A 17,416-nucleotide genomic window follows, 5' to 3' on the forward strand; every position below is an offset into this window, starting at 1 on the left:
CAGCCTTCTAAAGGAAGGAAATCCTAACACATGCTACAACATAGATGAACCTTGAAGACATTATACTGAGTGAAATAGTCCAACAAAAAGACAAACACTGTATGATTCCATTTATATGAGGTACCTGGAGTAGTCACATTTCATAGAAACAGAAAATAGAATGAATGATGGTTGCAAGCAGCTGGTGGGGGAGGGAGAAAAGAGTTGTTTAATGGTGGTGTTAATTTAATTTTTGCAAGATGGAAAGATTCCAGAGCTCTGTTCTACAACAAAAGTGAATATATTGGACAGTGCTGACCTATACAGTTAAAAATGGTGAAGACAGTAAATTTTATGTAGGATACTTTTAAAATTATAATGGTTAGTTGAGGCGGTCATAATATGACTCAGAGAACTCTGTGCTCTGGAAAAAAAATCTGGATATCTATACCTGAAGTTTTCCAGGAAGAATTGCTATGCTGCTATAAAACACATGCATCAAGAAAAGTGTTTGAGGGACTTAGACATTTAACTATGCTGGGAGGTGGGGATCCTTTCGTAGGAGGATTAGAAGAAAGTATAGTTTTGGATGTGGTAGAGTCTCAGCTTTGCTCCTTACTAGGTGGAAAGTTTAAGGGCATGCCATGAAGCATCATGTGCTTTAGAATCTGCAAGATAAAGGCTCAACCATGTGCTCTTGTTAGAGATTCACAGCAAAAGGTATCAGAAGGTCTGTCCAGCATTCTGGTTGTATTTTGTTGTTGTTTGTTTGTTTGTTTTATTAACATATAATGTATTATTTGTTTCTGGGTTACAGGTCTGTGATTCACCAGTCTTACACAATTCATAGTGCTCACCATAGCACATACCCACCCCAGTGTCCATCACCCAGCCACCCCATCACTCCCACCCCCCTCCTTTCCAGCAACCCTCTGTTTGTTTCCTGAGATTAAGAGTCTCTGATGGTTTGTCTCCCTCTCTGGTTTCATCTTGTTTCATTTTCCCCTCCCTTCCCCTATGATCCTCTGTCTTGTTTCTCAAATTCCCCATATCAGTGAGATCATATGATAATTGTCTTTCTCTGATTGACTTATTTTGCTTAATATAATACCCTCTAGTTCCATCCACATCATTGCAAATGGCAAGATTTCATTTTTGATGGCTGCATAGTATTCGTGTGTGTGTACACACACACACACACACACACACACACACATATATATGCAACATCTTTATCCATTCATCTGTCAGTGAACATCTGGCCTCTTTCCATAGTTTGACTATTATGGACATTGTTGCTATAAACATGGTGCCCCTTGAGATCACTACATTTGTATCTTTAGGGTAAAAACGCAGTAATGCAATTTCTGGGTCATAGGGTAGCTCTATTTTCAACTATTTGAGGAACCACCATACTATTTTCCAAAGTGGCTGCACCAGCTTGCTCGCATTCCCACCAAGAATGTAAGAGGGTTCCCCTTTCTCTATATCCTTGCGAACATCTGTCATTTCTTGACTTGTTAATTTTAGGCATTCTGACTGGTGTGAGTTGGTATCTCTTTGAGGTTTTGTTTGTATTTTCCAGATGTCTAGTGATGTTGGACACTTTTTCATGTGTCTCTAGCATTCTCTTTAATTCAGTGATTCCTAACTTATCTGGCAGAACCCTTATTATTATTACACAGAAGACAATTTAGGGTAATTTCTTTTTTTTTTTTTTAGGGTAATTTCTTGATGATTATTATTTGCAAAGAGAATTGCTTACATTTAAAAAATAATTTTTAAAGCACCAGAATGAAATTGATAATGGCATTAGCTAAGAGCACAGCAGCCTAATAAGGCAAACGATTATAAATAGGACCTTCATCCTTCATTCAAGCAGCTGCTGAAATCTCACCTCCTTTAGTAAGCTTTTCTAGAATAAATAAAATGGCATAAATTCCCAGGACCCCATTCTGTCCTAATTATCATTTCATGTACTTGTTTTCAAATACAGTTATAGTAATATCAGAGTTGCCTTTTGGCCTGATACTTTTGAGGAAACATAGCCCAACAACAAATAGGTGATTTCAGTTAATTCAGGTATTTTTCCATCTTGGAAGAAAACACTAAATTGGAGATTATATTCTTAATATATAGAAAAAACTCTTCCTTAAAAAGCAACCTTGTTTTTATAATGGAAAACTTAAAATTTGTACAGATTAGACAGAATAGTGTAATAATCTCATCTCAAGTGTCATCACTACTCTTGGCCGATCCTGATTCATTGTATCTTTTACATCATTCCTCCCACCACTTATCTTCTCCTCCCATCCTATTCTGAAATACACTTCAAACACCATTCAATTTTATCTATAAATATTTCACTCGTAGCTCTCTAAGAGAGAGGGATTCCTTCTTTTAGAAAACATAACAATATCATTTGCAAATATCTTCTTCCATTCAGTAGGTTGTCTTTTTGTTTTGTTGATGTTTTTCTTCACTGTGCCAAAACTTTTTACTTGAGTGTAGTCCCAATAGTTTAATTTTCCTTTTGTTTCCCTTGCCAAAGGAGACATACCTAGAAAAATGTGTCTACAACTGATATTAAAGAGATTACAGCCTATGTTTTCTTCTAGGAATTTTATGATTTCAGGTCTCACATTTAGGTCTTTAATCCATTTTGAGTTTATTTTTGTATATGGTATAAGAAAATGGTCCAATTTCATTCTTTGACATATAGCTGTCCAATTTTCCCAACACAATTTGTTGAAGAGACTTTTCCCCATTATATATTCTTACCTCCTCTGTTGCAAATTAATTGACCATATAAGCATATGTTTATTTCTTGGCTTTCTATCATGTCCTATGGAACTATTCTTTTGGCAGTATCATACTGTTCTTACTACTATAGCTCTTGTATATCTTGAAATCTTAGATTGTGATACCTCTAGTTTTGTTCATTTTGAAGATAGCTTTGGCTATTTGCAGTCTTTTATGGAGAAGATATTTGCAAATACTATATCCAATAAAAGGTTAATATCTAAAATCTATAAAGAATTTACACAACTCCACCAAAGAACCCCAAATAATCCAATTAAAAATGGGCAGAAGACATGAATAGGCATTTTTCCAAAGAAGACATACAGATGGCCAGCAGACACATGAAGAGGTGTTCACCATTACTCATCATCAGAGAAATGCAAATTTAAACCACAACAAGATATTACCTTACACCTTTCAGAATGGCTGAAATAAAAAACACAGGAAACAAGTGTTGGTGAGGATGTGGAGAAAAAGGAGTCCCTCTGCACTGTTGGTGGGAATGCAAACTGATGCACCTACTGTGGAAAACAGTATGGAGGTTCCTCAAAAAATTAAAAATGGAATTTTCATGTGAACCAGTAATTCCATTACTACATATTTACCCAAAGAAAATAAAAACACTAATTTGGAAAGACATAAACATCCCTTTGTTTATTGCAGCATTATTTACAAAAGCCAAGATATGGAAATCAGTCCAAGTGTCCATCGATAGATTGATGGTTAAAGATGTGATATATATATATATATAGAATGGACTATTACTCAGTCATAAAAAGGAATGAAATCTTGCCATTTGCAACAACATGGATAGAGCTAGGGAGTATAATGCTAAGGGAAATAAGTCAGTTTGAGAAAGATAAATATCATAGGATTTCACTTATATTTCAATTTTAAGAAGTGGAACAAAACAAAGAAAAAGGAGACAAACAAAAATAACAGACTATTATTATTATTATTATTATTATTATTTTCAGTTAGCCAACATATAGTATATCATTAGAAAAACAACAGACTCTTAACTATAGAGAACAAACTGGTAATTTCCAGAGGAGAGGTGGGTGGGAGGATGACTGAAATAGGTGAAGAGGGTTAAGAATGCACTTACAATGTTTGAATTGTTGAATCATTATATGGTACACCTGAAATTATAACTCTGTATGTTATTTATACTTGAATTTAAAAATAAAATAAAAAATAAATACAAAACAAAAATGTAATACTATTATCATACTAAAAAATTAACAATATTCATTTGCCTCATAAAATTGTTCACCAGTTCATTAATCTGTTCAGAACAAGGTCCACATATTTGGCTGATATGTCTTTAAGTATTTTTAAAGTATAGATTCCCTCTCTATTTCTTTTTCCCCTTTCATTTCTTTTTTTTTCTTTTTTTTTTTTTTTAAGATTTTATTTATTTATTTGACAGAGAAAGATCACAAGTAGGCAGAGAGAGAGAGAGAGAGGGAAGCAGGCTCCCCACTGAGTGGAGAGCCTGATGTGGGACTCGATCCCAGGACCCTGAGATCATGACCTGAGCCGAAGGCAGCAGCTTAACCCACTGAGCCACCCAGGTGCCCCTCTTTTTCCCCTTTCAATTTGTTTGCTGAAATGATGGCTAGAGTAACCAATTTGTGCTAGTTTACCCATAATTTTCCTTGTGTTAACACTGAAAAATCCTATGTTCTGGAAAGTTCCTCAAACTGGGGATGTTTGTCCTACAAAGTTCCCCACAATATGGATTTTATTGATTGCATTTCTATAGCAACATGTTTCTCTATCCTCTCTATTTTTATGAATTGGTGGTCTAGTGTTTTGTTTAAATTCAGTTTAAATCTATCTTCCTTCCTTCCTTCCTTCTTTCCTCCCTCTCTTTTTCTCTCTCTCTTCTTTCTTGGCAAGATTGCCTTATTGGTTATAGTGTTATACACCTACATCAGGAGGTACATAATTTCTGGTTCTCTATCCTTTGTGATGTTAGCAGTTGTTGATAAACAATATCTAGATTAGCAAAACATTTTAAAAATTCTTTCTCATCTCTATTTCTTCCCTTGTTGCAGATATTCCTGGTTGCATACTGTCTTAGACTCAGGCTGCCATTAAAAGTACCACAGCCTGAATGCCTTAAAAGAAACAAATTTTCTCACAGTTCTGGAGGCTAGAAGTCTGAGATCAAGATGTTGACAGGATTGTTTCTTCTTAATTTATCTTTCCTTGATGTGTAAACGGCCATCTTCTTCCTACATCTCCAAATTGTCTTCTCTTTCTACTCATCTGTGTCCTCATCTCTTCTTTTTCTAAGAACACCCATCATTGGATTAGAGCCCACCCATATGACCTCATTTTATGTTAATTGCTACTTTAAAGACCAACTATGATTACTTTCTGAGATACTGGGTGTTGGGACTTCAGCATATAAATTTTGGGGGGGACACAATTCAGCCCATAACACATACCAAACCCTGTTTATTTCTTTTCCTCCTTTCTAACAAGAATCCCCTCTCCCCGCCCCCCGCCCCATGCCTCACTACCATGAGTTTCAGGGAAGGGGAGCCCAACCTGTGCGCTGGAGGGTGAATTGTGGTTGATCTAAGCCATACGGTGGTCCTATTTTCCTTGCCAGGGAATGGTTTAAGCGTGAGTACAACATGCCATTCTGGCAGTGAGATGTGAGAGTCAGCTGGGAATCTTCTGTAAAGAGTTTTCCTCACTGATTAAAAAGATTTCACAGGAGAAGAAACAGAGCTTCTTTTACTGAAACATGAGGGAAGTAGGCTGACCCTGCTGGTTGACGTGACACTGAAATTGACAGGGATGGCAGAGCACTTCCAGGATGGAAGTCCTGGAGGAGACTGAATATGAATTAACCCACTTGGCTTCCTTGCTTTGGAATTCCTATGTGCAATGATGTCTTCCCTTTATTTAAAGGGCACTTTTAACTTGGATTTCTGTTCCTGCTTTCACAGGCATTTTCAGCGCCATCTTCCCGAAACGCTCTCTCCCACACTTTAAACAGCTCCAAACTCAGCTCCTGTTACTCTTCACTCCTCCCCTCCAAACTTCCTCTTCCCTTCCTTTCATTATAGTAGTGATTTTTCTTCCTTTCCACTCTAAGTTTTCCCAACCTCTTCTAGTCACTCCTTCTCTTCTATCTCCCCCCATGGTTGCAGGCTAAAGAAAAAGGTTGTGAATGCTAACAGTTAGTAATTGTTGCCTGTCTTCATAAATGTACTTTCCTCTTTTTCATTTCCCTAGTGATTATACTAACGTCCTAGTGATTGTGCTAAAGTCCTAAAGTGTTAAAGTCATTTGGGTGGTTGGCATGCTTTTCAGGAAAAAAAAAAAATCTGTACTTCTCACTATATTTCCTGGACATACCCCTTCTATTGGATGAGAGGCAAATCTGCTTCCTGTCTGGGCTATACAGGATCTTCTCTTCATCTTGGAACTCAAGGCAAAGTTTAGGTGTTTTTTTGCTTGCTCCATTGCAACTTTTTAGAAAGAAAAGATGTAAAGAAACTTTAGATCATTTTTGTAGGTAAATTTTATAAAGAGTCACACCTTCTTGTCAGTGAAGCTTTTACTTTATTATTAAATTCTGTGTTTAATCAATTATTTGTCTTTTATGTCTTCCTTGGGGTGACTTATATAAACTTATATAAACAAGTGCCTAGAAGATAGAGTGGCTATATAACTTTTCATACAAATCAGGCCACTTCTGCAAATCAGAGGAAGTGGGTCAAGAAGCATAAGCCAGATCTCCCAAGCCAAATGTGAGGTATATTCATTCCAATTAGAGTACTGTCAAGGCATTCACAGCTTTCTTTCCTCTGTAGAAATGTGTAAAGAGACACTTCACAAATATTTTTGGGACATGGCAATTATTTCTAACAGTCCCTGTAGCAGTCAGTCCAAATTCTCAGAAAATTACAACTCCTAGGAATATCAGAGAGGTATTCAAAATACAAAACAATTTAATAAAGGTATTCCTTCAGATCATTACATTGATCCAAAGGGGCACATGCACCCTAATGTTCATAGCAGCAAAGTCCACAATAGTCAAACTGTGGAAAGAGACCAGATGTCCATTGATAGATAAATGGATAAAGAAAATGTGGTGCATATATATGCCACATTTTCTTTGCCACATTTTATAAATAAATAAATATATATATATATATATATATATATATATATACACACACATACACACACACAATGAAATACTACTCAGCCATTAGAAAGAATGAATACTTACCAAATACATCAACATGGATGGAACTGGAGGGTATTATGCTGACCAAAATAAGTCAGCCAGAGAAAGAAAATTATCATATAGTTTCACTCATACATGGAATATAAGAAACAAGGCAGAGGATCAGAGGGGAAGGGAAGGAAAACTAAATGGAAAGTGATCAGAGAGGGAGAGAAACCATGAGAGACTCTTAACTATTGGAAACAAACTGAGGTTTGCTGGATGGGAGGTTGGTGAGGAGATGGGGGTTATGGGGTGATGGGATTAAGGAGGGCATGTGATGTGGTGAACACTCGGTGTTATGGAAAACTAATGAATTATTGCACTCTCTATCTGAAGCTAATATGTACTATATGTTAGCTAATTGAATTTAAAATTAAAAAAAGAAAAAAATGGTTTTCCTTAATTTTTTAAAACCCTGGGAATAAATTAGTAAATTTTCAGTCCAGGGCACTTTTCTGATATTCACCTACCCATGGGAGAGCATTTGAGACAGATCAACTTCGGGAACGAGTCCTTCTCAACATGTTTTCACAGTAGGGGAGATCTGTGAGCAGTAGCTCAGTGATGAAGGAGTTACCAAAAGCTCTGTTGAAATCACACGAAAGGCATGGAGGTGGCTTTCTGTCCATGGTTTCAAACCATGGAAGTAGAGTGACAGTTTTTTCTAGAAACAGAATGAAAAATAGATCCAAGTGCCACTAGCAGAATGTGAAATGACAAGCTGTGGCTCTGACATTGTCACACAAATGCCAAAATACAACCAAGCTCAAAATAGACCAGGCATAGAAAACATGAGCAGTGTGTTCTGGGAGCGCAAGGAGGGAAAAAAAAAACAGTAAAAGGATATTCTTTATTATGGCTCAAGACTCACTAATATTTTTCAAACTTCAGTCTGCCTAGGAAAATGTCCACTTGCATTTTTTTTTCTGTTAATACTTCACACTCCTCAAATGACATCCCACCCATCTTTTGCTGTGGTTCCTTACAATGACAGGTTAAGATATGTACATAGATATCACAGAAGAAACAGAATTGCCCAAAGAGTGCTACGGAAAAAATAAAGGGAAATTATATAAAGGTAATACAGCATGTGTTGACAAGTAATTTTATATTCCAAGATACAAAATGGAGCAGATTGATAGCTAATTAGGTGTTTTGGTCTTTCTGACATCTGCTTGAGATTAGGGAGATGGGAATGAGATCCTTATTATTCCCCAAGCCAATGTCAATTGTCTTACTAAATGTCACATTTATGTGAGGTGTTATGGTCAGAACCAGAACTCAAACCCAGATCATCTGACTTTACATCTGAAGCTCATTCCATCAACAGGCTTCTGAGCAACAGTATCCCCCACACCATGCACATGCACACATCTGCCTCTGGTTGCCCCTTCCCCTAGGTCAAGGACTTGACTCAAGCTGGAAGGGATGAGGCAGGGGCTCAACTTTGAGTGTGGAAGGAGTGGAGAAACAGCTGGTTCCTGAGGTCTCTTGGGTATAGGCTATTGATTTGTTATGTCATGTCTGTGAACACATGCAAACTGGAACTTGCCATGGGCTTAGATGCCAGGTTGAGGTGATCAGTCCTTGCACCAAAAGCAAAAACACTCCCTTGAAAATACCATACCTAGATCAACACAGTAAAATGATGTCTCATAGTAGTGTTCACCACAGCTGAGCTATTGTAATTTTTCTGGACCTAAACAAATTTGTAGCTATTCTAGCCCAATGATTCCCAACACAGGGACTCCTGCCCCCAGCTGTATAAGAAGTAAGTGGTAGTAGTAAGAGTTGGGGCAGTGGGAATTGGTTGGTAAGAGGTGGGATCCATGAATAATTTAAGTAATGCAAATAGACTAACAGAGACAACATGCTCAATTAACCAGATTAAATTAACCAGGTTAAATAAAACAAGGTTTTTAAATGTCTTTTGGTGGAAGTTTTATCAATATTCTTAGCAGAAGACCTGATTCACACTTCCAATATGTATCTGATGAATTAAACAGTGAGAAACAAATCATTATTAATAATGCCAAATTCAGAAAAAGATGATTTGGGATGCCTTGGTGGCTCAGTCACTGAAGCATCTGCCTTCAGGTCAGGTCATGATCCCAGGATCCTGGGATCGGGTCTTGCATTTCCCTCAGCCTGCCACTCCTCCTGATTGTGCACTCTTTCTTTCTCTCTCTCATTCTGATAAATAAATAAATAAAATCTTTTTTAAAAAGAGAGAGAAAAAGATGACAGGAAATAAAAACAAAAGCTGTTCTTGGTGAAGAGCATGGGAATCAGTGGATTAGCCCATGGCTGATTATGAGTCCCAAGGGGAGGTAAGCTGGCTATGAAGCCACAGTGCAGGAGTCTCTTTGATGTGCAAGTTCTGGAACATTTTCAGTCTAGTTTCACAGACCAGTTAAGAATCCAAACCTCTGTGGATCCTTACAAGGTCCCAGTTGGTTCATTGATCCTCCTTCACATTTAGGGCAAGTAACAGAGGGACCAACATTTGTGATTTACTCAGACTTCCCAGATTCTGGACCTTGAATTAGTCAATGTGCATGGAAAAGCTACCCTGTGAATACTTGTGGAATGAGATTTCCTACCCTTTCTACTTTTCTTTGCATCTCATTTCCAGGTAAAGGAAGAGTTGGGCCCCAGAACATGGTAGTTATTCAGTATTCTACTTTTAACCGATTGTCACTTCTGCCTTCGACCTGGGCTTCCCTAGGATTGGAGACTGGGACTCATGCCAGAACTATGTTGTCTTTCCTGATTTGGCTCTAGTTTATTGACTACTTATCCAGGTATCGAATATGGCTGTTGTTTACCTGCAAGGTAGGCATTGTGCTGCTGCTAGTACAAGCTTGCCTTCTTGTATGCAAACCTTTCACTCTATAAGCATATATGAGTTGTCTACTGCATGCACTGAGGAACTTGTTCAAACAGCACATTTGCCTCTAATACATTTATCAGAAAAATTAGCTTCAGAAACGCTAGTCATTTTATGACTAGTGGCACAAATATATAATAATTTTGTGAGATAGCTATTGAATTGCACATAATTAATTGATCAATTTAAGCCTCAAAGAATAAGCCTCAAATTGAGCAAAGAGAAATCTAAAGTATTAACTGCCAAACCACATACATAGACTGACAAAGTGAACAACCCACTCTTATTCTATCAAACTTGAAAAAGGTGATTCATTCCTATTTCTTGTCAGAGAGTGTATTTTGTTGATTATACTCATATTTATCCTAGAACTTTGGTTTATTAAGTAAATAACTTGTACAAAAGTGAGATTATTGTTCAAATAGCAATTACCTACTTACAAATTTTATTGCTGTCTTTAGATTCCCACAGAAAAACAGGTTGGAGGAAAAGCAACGCTGTATACTGTGGTTTCTGTGCTACAAGTTTGATGTGAAATGGGGGGAAGCTTTATAAAATTCTAAACGGAATTTATTCAACTACAAAATTAACTCTCTCTCCCCACACCCCCACATCCACCCACATACAAACTCCTGAAGTAATTTAATTGAAATTAAATGTAAAAGAAACCCAAGAGCTTCAAGCATACATATGTTAAATAAAGAGAAGGCAAACCGCAGAAGCTGCTCATGGGAATTATGAACTGAAGCAAGTCTTGTCCTTGTATAGATGAAGCTTCAAGTTCATCCTAGCAGGATTTAAAATACTCATGCCATCTTTGAAATTCAGTTCTAACATAAGGTTATTTAAAAGTATAGCAATCTTCATTTCTCAAGGTTAATGCAGTTACAAAGTATCCATTTTATTTTTGATCTTACTGACCTCTAATCAGTGTTCCTGAACGTTATGCTCAAGAGTCTCAGAGAACTAAAGAATGGTCTCTCCAAATATGGTCTCCAAATCACAGAGAATGTGGATGCCTCATGGAGGGTGAGCAGGAAAGCAGAAACTAGCTGAGACTTGTGGGCTGGGACTCACTGCTCTTGGAGAGAGACAGAGAAGACAGGTGGGTCAGATTTCCTTGAAAATGCCAACAAATATCCTGAAGATAAAAAGATTCATTTGCTGTAGGCATTTTTTTTTTTTCTATTCTTCCCTCCACCTTGACCTAAAGGAACACAGCTTAGGTGTTCGAAGTTCTCAAATGCCTTTATTTTGAGAAACATAAAAATTGAAAACATAACTTCAAGGTTATTTCTAGATGATTCTGTTATTTGCTTTTTTTGAGAGGAGTTGGGGAAAGTGGCAAAGGGAGAGGGAGATTGAGAATCTTAAGCAGGCTCCACTCTGAGTGTGAAGCCTGATGATGCAGGACTCAATCTCACAACTCGGAGATTGTGACCAAAGCTGAAATGAAGAGTTAGACGCTCAAGTGACTGACTCACCCAGCTGCCCCTACCCCCGACCCACTGCCTTTTTTTTTTTTTTTTTTTTTAGATTATTCTGTTACTTGGAACAAAGTTAATTCTTCAGTTTCAGTTGGGATCAGAACTTGTGCAGGAACTCAAGATATTGAACCTATATTATCATTTTCTACAATTTATTCTTAGAATCACAGAAAATAAAATCTTGACATTCTGTCAAGTGATTGTCAGGTAGCTTTGTAAGTATTCATTAGATGAGATTTGCTAAATGGTATTTCCTCTAACTTATGTTCTTTTACTTTTTTCTTTTCTTTTTTTTTATTAAGTTGAATTAGTGTCTTATGTTCTTACAAAAAAAATCAATCAGGTTTAGTTTTTAGAGCAGTTTTCATTTCACAGCAAAACTGAGTGGAAAGTACAAGGAGTTCCCACATACCCCTGTCCCCACACATGCATTATCCCCATTGTCAACATCCATCACCAGAAGAGTACATTGGTTATAACTGATAAACATATATTGGCATGCCATTTCACCTAGAGTCTATAGTTTACAGCATGGTTCACTTTTGGTGTCATCCATTCTATGGGTTTTAACAAATGTACAGTGGCATGTTTCTACCCTTGTAGCATTCAACAGAATAGTTTTACTGCCCTAAAAACCCCTGTGGTCCACCTTTTCATCTCTCCTTCCCCCAGACTCCTGGCAACCATTGATCTTTTTACTATTTCCATAGTCTTATCTTTTCTAGAATGCTGTGTAGTTGAAAGACTTCTTTCACTTAGTCATGTGCATATAAATTTTCTCCAGGATCTGATTTTTTCATTTCTTTTTATCACGGAATAATACTTGAATATTTGAATGTCTGGATATACCACAGTTTGCATATCCATTCACTTTTTGAAGGACTTCTTGGTTGCTTCCAAGTTTTGGCAGTTATGAATAAGGCTACCATAAACATCCATATGCAGGTTTTTGTGAGGACATATTTTCATTTAATTTGAGCAGATACCTAGGAGTGTTATTGCTGGGTCATATGGTAACAGTTCGTACATTCTTTTAAAATCCACCATAATAATATATGATGAACCTGGCATTGTAGCACTTTAAATTATAACTTCAGAGCTTTAAGTTATTCCTTTACTTTAGGAAATTAGTTACTATTAGTATTTCTCTTTCAAAGGTGGAAAGACTAATGCAAAGGTTGAAATATTGAAATAGTTATTTTCTTGTCCCAATTTACCAATAATCTGATATGTTATCAGCAAAGACTTATTAGAATATGGAAAATGTGTTTTTCTAGAACTCATCTGTCTAAACAAGTAAGTATTAATGATTTTTTTTAAGATTTTATTTTTAAGCAACCTCTACACCCAACATAGGACTTGAACTTACAACCCGGAGTTCAAAAGTTGCATGCTCTACCTACTGAATCAGCCAGGCACCCCTCTATGCTTTTATTACTTACTAGCCACCTATAGAGCTGTTTTACCTTTGCCAGTGTGAGCCAACAGTTTGGTATCCTGGAGGATTTTGTTCTAGTCTACAATTTCAACAGTTAAGAGGCACATTTTCATCCTCTTCACATTTTCACTGAACACAATCAATACTGAAGATTGGATATTTAAGAAATATTTGCTAATTTGACTTAAATATCAGAAGTGACAGTTTCTACATTAAGGCAAAATTTTCTATTATGCATATAAATGAGAAAGAGAAAATGTATCAGATGCAAAGGATGGCTTGACCAGTTCCATTAACTATCATGCCTTTTGAAAGATTGTTAGCAGGAAGAGAGATACTGCTTGGCTTTGTATTTCATAGGTGTAGATCAGGGTCAGTTGAATAAGGGGCCAGGAGGAGGTGAGAATATGATATGTGGATGTTGGGTCCAGCCTAATGGCCAGGAGTACTCTGACCTGGGAGTACTAGGGAGCCACTGAGGTCACTGAAACAGGAGAGTTCATGATCAGATCTGGAGAATAAACAGTGGTAGAGAGAAGGGGAAACAGTGGAGAGACTTAAATCCGTGAAGAGATTTTTCTGGTGGTGCAGGTAAAAGCTGATTAGGACTTGCAGATTTGGAATAAAAAAATTATCAGAAAGTTCCAGTCCATTATTTCCTCATAGTGGGCAGGAGTTCTGAGAAGAAAGGTCCAAAAATGTGTGAAGGCAGGTAGACTGGTAGAGGAAAAAGCTCTAAAGGAGAACTGGTAAATAATGAACAAGATGTTATCCCCGGTACATCATGGACTTCAAAAAAAAATCAATGGGTAGATATGGAATACTTTGAAATTTTCAACTCCCCTTTGGAATATTTCTGAATGCCAGTACTTTTCTTCAAATTGTTCAAATCTCAAAAGCTAAAAGTTGCCCTGTCTCCTATTTCAATGGTTCTATATTTTACTGTCTGAAGTTGTTCACGCTCAGCACCTTACGTTCCTACCTGATTATTGGGGTTGTATCCACTGAATTATAACGCAAACACAGAGGAAATATTAAATCATATATCAATGAGTCAAATGTTGCCTTTATTGAAACCTTAAATTGATTCTCTTAGACATACAGTCTGCTTCTTAGACTATAAGATGGTTTCTAACAAGAAAATATGAAGTTAATATTTTGCTACAAATTTTTCCCTAAACTATCATGAAACCAAGAAGAAAAGAATGTTTGAGTTCCTTTTAACTTTTAAAAAATATTTAGTAGCAATACAGGTGATAAATCGAGCATTCTTTTTCCACCCTAGAAAATGAAAAAGACACTTCTGAAGTTAGCTTGAAGCTATTTATTAAGGCTGTGTACACTGTGTAAACAAAAATGAAATTAGTGCTGTTTAACATATAATTCACACAAATAATGCTTCCAGTGATAAAAATTATTTGTTTCTTTTGGTTCCTATTATCTTCATTAACTTTGTATATTGATAGAGATTTGGAGAGGATTTTTGCTCTCCCCTGTTCTTTCTCAAAGCAAGAAAAGTTGATGTGATCCAAAAGTTGGTTCTTCATCCCCTCCAACACACCTTTGTCTCCTTAAGCTTCCTGCTTGTTGGGTGTCATGAGAAGACTGGCATTCTATCCTTTCTTGGTAATGAAATGTCCCTAAAAGGAAGGTTGACAGCAGATGAAACATGAGGAAACACATTAAACCATAAAAATATATGTGTATGTGTGCTTACATCAATTCATGAATTATTTCTTGAGAAAAAATTTTTTTAAAGATTTATTTATTTGACAGAGAGAGATCACAAGTAGGAAGACAGCAGGCAGAGAGAGAGGGGGAAGCAGGCTCCCTGCTGAGCAGAGAGCCTGATGCAGGGCTCAATCCCAGGACCCTGAGATCATAACCTGAGCTGAAGGTAGAGGCTTAACCTCCTGAGCCACCCAGACACCCCTTGAGAAAGTTTTGTGAAAGACCTTGTGTCCTGTTTCACAGGAACAGGGAAATGAATAAAATAATGACTCTGTCATCATGGAGTTTACTCTCTATCTATGGATTTGACATTGGATCTTATAAATTCCTTGAGTTGACAGCCACATCTAAGTTTCGTGGTCATTAGAGCAGTCATGAAATCAATACCTAGAGTAGGTCTGCTAGATATATTTGTAAGGGAAAGTTCTGCCCTTTAAGATCAAAACAAGTAGTAACATTGCTTTTAGTTCAGGCAGAACTCTACTTGGTAGTCAGCATTTCTGCAATGTCAGCTTGAACCAGGGTCTGATTTGGTCAAGGATGTTTTAACATATAGATATAAATCCAAACTCCAATTTGGATTCATACATGATCATTTAACAGTTGATTTTAGTAAGTGAGGACAAGAATTTAAACCCATGGCCCATATTCTGAACTTTTCTTTTAAAGGAAAGGAAAAGAAAGAGAAGATGGTGGGGTATGCACAGTTTTTCTTTAAGCAAATACAAGTTCTGTTTCACTTGGTCACTTTAAAAAAAAAAATTATTTATTTGACACAGAGAGAGAGAGATCACAAGTAGGCAGAGAGGCAGGCAGAGAGAGAGAGGGAGAAGCGGACTCCCTGCCAAAGAGAGAGTCTGATGCTGGGCTCGATCCCAGGACTGTGAGATCATGACCTGAGCCGAAGGCCAAGGCTTAACCAACTGAGACTCCCAGGCGCCTCGGTCACTTGTTAAATAATAAATTACTTTAGGGTAAAGCAGCTCTCTGTGTTTCTTGTCCTGGTCAATGTGTGCATTTATGTATGACATATTCTATATGCTTTTTTAGATATTATTTGACAGGCTGTGGGTTTTTTTTCAAATCATTCTTTTATTTATTTAACATATATGTCCTAGCACACATGTGCCAGGTGCCATGTGCTAGGTGTTATGCAAGATGTTCAGAAACACCAACAGGATGCTCTTAAGAACTGAAGACTCTTTTTTAGGGATAGATTTCAAATTTTATGAAATTTCAAATAAGTGAGGTAACACTGAGAATTTTGTCTGAAAGGAAAGTTAATGATAATTTTCCCAATCTTAAACTACTTGTGTACATTTGTTATTTTGAGCTCACAGCATCTTGGTAATAGGAGCTTTGATTTTCCTCTAGAGAGCTATCCTATTCCTGGTCTTTGTTTCTACCCCAAGCTCAGAGATGGGTATATGGCTCAGATTGTGCCTATTAGGTGTTTGGTTTTCTTTGGCCTCAAGGATTGGTTCAGCAATGATCATGTAATCCAGTTAGGTAAATGAGGGCTAGTCTAGCATTTTTGTGCATGCTATCAGGGAAAAGAAACTCCCCCTATACTGCTAAGTTTCATCTTAAATGATGGTCTAGAGCTACTATGCTGCTTGAGAATAAAGCCCACATAAAGGAGAGTGGAGATAAGAAGTGAATAGGGACAGCATTTTACGACCTCATTTGAGGTTTAATGCAGCACCTGCCGGAGCTAGTTCTACCCCTGTAATTTTTATTACATGAACAAATATATTTCTTATCTCTGCTTATGACAGATCAGTTGGAATCTTTTTCACTTGTAACAGAAAGTATTGAAGGTATGCTGTGGAAACATATATTGAGGTCCTACCTAGTACCTAGGCCCTGTGTCAAGTGGCAAAAGGGAAAAAGATGAGTAAGCCATTGTCTCTGCCCTTGAGCAGTTCATAATCTATCCAAGGTTATAGATACTGGTACAAATGAACTATAATATAAAGCTGCTGTACTAGTGCTATGTACAAAGAGCTATAACAGCATGATAGAGTGCTGGGTATTTATTTGGTGGAGTGGAAAGTGTGGCAGAAAATAGGAGGGCAAAAGGAAAGGTCCGGGAAGATGTCATCAAGATGATCTTTGAACTCAGCCTTCTAAAATAAATAGAGTTTAAAAGATGGACAGAGTGGACAAGAAAATTCTAGAATGAGGGAATAATGATGGAAAAAGACAAGTATAAAACTTTTTATGCACAAGAATGAGTAACCTCCTGTGGCTAGCATACAAGGAATGTAGAAAGAGAAGAGTGTTGGAAGATGAGTCTTGAAAAATATGCAGGGGCCCGATTCTGAAGGGCTTTAATTGCCAGGTCCTCTAGGAAGTAGGAAAACATGGAAGAGCCTGGAGTGTAGCTTGGATTGGGGTGAAGGTGAGGCAGTGGGAAGTGAGGGGATGATGAAGGCAAACAGACAATGTTGAGAGATAACTGGTAAAATCAAGACTTGGTGATGTGTTTAGTATGGGGCTTAGGCTTTTGTATTTAACCCTTGTTTGAGAGGAGGTGCTTTGCTAGGATACTACATTCTTCTCAAAAGAGAATGTTGTTGAGGGTGGTCAATTGTTACTTCTATCTTGGATAAGGCATTTAACATGCTTTTGAGATATCTAAGTGAAAATAGTGAGTAAGCAGTTGGATTTAGAACTTAAACTCTGGATTAGGAATACAAATTTGGAGGTCATAAGCAAGTAGATAGTAATTTAACTTAGCTTTGCAGATAAGATTTCCTAGAAAGAAGTGAGTAGGATAGGAAGTCCTGGGATCAAGCCTTGAGGAACTCTAACAAGTAATGGTC

This window comes from Mustela lutreola, chromosome 3 (assembly GCF_030435805.1).
Source record: "Mustela lutreola isolate mMusLut2 chromosome 3, mMusLut2.pri, whole genome shotgun sequence".
Classification (NCBI taxonomy): Eukaryota; Metazoa; Chordata; class Mammalia; order Carnivora; family Mustelidae; genus Mustela; species Mustela lutreola.